This window comes from Papilio machaon, chromosome 9 (genome assembly GCF_912999745.1).
Source record: "Papilio machaon chromosome 9, ilPapMach1.1, whole genome shotgun sequence".
Lineage (NCBI taxonomy): Eukaryota > Metazoa > Arthropoda > Insecta > Lepidoptera > Papilionidae > Papilio > Papilio machaon.
This window is the reverse complement of record NC_059994.1, coordinates 8,809,363-8,811,720: the sequence shown is the minus strand read 5'-3', so window position 1 is coordinate 8,811,720 and position 2,358 is coordinate 8,809,363. Positions and strand designations below refer to the sequence as shown.

At 41.8% G+C, this 2,358-nt stretch overlaps 1 long non-coding RNA gene across 1 annotated transcript; it reads right to left on the bottom strand.

Annotated features, from left to right (window-relative positions):
* Positions 1-729: 729 nt before the first annotated feature.
* On the bottom strand, positions 730-1,832 carry LOC106709682. The gene is made up of 3 exons (XR_006756191.1): positions 1,783-1,832; positions 1,613-1,662; positions 730-1,523 (listed from the first exon to the last, which is right to left on the bottom strand). It is a non-coding gene; the product is annotated as an uncharacterized LOC106709682 (long non-coding RNA).
* Between the last annotated feature and the right edge of the window lie 526 nt (positions 1,833-2,358).

Genomic DNA, 2,358 nt, shown 5'->3' with positions numbered 1-2,358 from the left:
TCACAAAAATCAGAACAACATATCCCAGGTCAGTGCTGTGACAGTTGACGTTGAAAAAGTACGCGCAGCGCGGGCCGGGCGGGGCTCTCTTGACATATTTGCTAAGTGGATCCTCCCCTAGATATACATTCGAGTTTTCAGCGATTTAACTATTAATGAAATGTTTGATCGATTTAATAAAGTTTAAGAGAGTTTTTTTGGCTTTAATTTATTTCGTCCTGATCCTTGATACAATCGAGCACAGAGCGCGCGCGTGGCGGCGGACGAGCGCACCGCACTCTCTCGCTCTGTGCTCTGTGCTAGATTAAAACGACGAAAATCAGTTTTCAATACAAAATATTCTAACGCAAAGGTACTGATAAATAACATAATAACAATTAATGTGTACATTTCATTGCGGCTTTGGACTGTAAGCACTACTTGTATAAAATGAAGAAGCTCCATCTCCTGCACGTGTCAGTGTGAGACAGAGGACGGGCGCGGGGGCGTGTCGCGGTGTGTCGGCACGTCAGAGCGCGGCCGGAGCGGGCGCAGATTCACTTCCTCGCACATTTACATTTTATAACAAAATTCATTGAAATAACCGAGCTCAGCTCTCGCAATAAACATTTATTAATCCTTTTTATAAAACAGTTTTTACATTTAATAGTTTTTTTTGCGAAGTGTTGATGTACACAATAAAAAAATTACAGATATCGATATTTATATAGTAACAATATAAGTTGATACATATTGCAACTACCAACTACACACTAAACATTACTACATTTAAAGGAATCTCTAACTTCTGTAAATGTAAATAGGCCATTTTTTTTGTAAAGAAATCAGTGCAATATATTTTCTCGTAATCAGTTTGTTGCTCTTAATCTCTAATTTGATTGCATGTGTTTTGGAACGAACCAAATCCGTGAACTGTAAGCAATTATAAAAAAATACTTGTTCTTCAGTGACCTAAGTAGGAATTAACTTCAACAATTTTGTTGCTTGCTTTATAATTTGTATTTGTAAGCTCTGCATCGGCTCTGCTCAATTCCCTAATGTACACCAGCGCTTCCCCACTGGCAACTAAACCTTTATTTTAAGTGTAATGATGACAAAGAGATGAAAATATAACACTATATATATTACTAATACAATATATACAGCGGTATAATACTATAAGTGTAGTTACGAGCACTTTCCTTCAAATATTTTAATAATAATCTCATATATCCTCAGTACCGCCATAAGTCGCAAGTGTCAAACTAGACAACCGACAACTGTATCTGTGTCTGTGTCTGTGTCTGTGGTACACAGATGTTTTTGAGACTGATGTCTGTATGTGTTCAATATCGTTGAATAATAATAACAATTGGACTTAGGGTTCACGTTATCGAATGATAATGTGTGAATGATACAGATATTATTACATTAGTTTTACATAAATTTCGGTCCATGTCCTGAGTATTTCTGTAGTTCCAGTGCGACCTCGCTCCGCCCGCACGATCTTAACGCCCCAGCCCCAGCTTTTGGTAGAAGATGTTCTGAAATATTCATCATTATTTACTATCTTATACAAACTGCATATTATAAAAAAAAACTTGAAGATAAGTAAACTTGTAAATATGAGTACCTTGAAGTGCGGCACGGCGCCCGCGTTCTCGTTCTGCACGTCGTCTGTCTCTGGTGAGCATATAACATATGTTATGTACATGTACACTGCATACTCAGTCACCAGTTACTTTACGTAAAGGTCTTTGCACAAATAAAAAATAAAAGGATCAATGTTATATCTTGTTATACCTTGCGCAGTGTGGGGGGTGTGCGCAGAGTGGGGGGCGTGCGCAGTGTGGGGGGCGTGCGCAGTGTGGGGGGCGTGCGCAGTGTGGGGGGTGTGCGCGGCGGGCGGGTTGCCGTTGTCGTCGGTGTCGGGCTCGGTGGCCGGGCTGTCGGCGCGCGCCGCCGAGCCCTCCGATGCGGAGAGGCCGGACGCGGTGGACGCCTCCTGCCCGCTCCACGCCCCCGACTCTCCGCTCGCGCCCGACGCACCCCATGCGCCGGATGCACCTGCGGCGTCGTCACTCGTCACACAAACACGGTCTCAAGACCACAACACGCTCATTTACTGACCCCCTTTCTTATCGACTCTCCACTGTCAGAGCACAAGGATTTAGGAATTTTTCCATTGAAATTTAGTGTGTCTCCCTGGAACCTGCTTGCTGCTTATTTAGTTTGAATTAGTCATTTTTATGTATTTTAGTTAAATTTGAAATCATTATCTGAATTGTAACTTCAAACTTTCGTGGTTTTTACTTATTAGTAGCTCAAACAGCCTAATCGTGGTAAGAATTCCGTTTCTTACGAACAGTACATTATTTG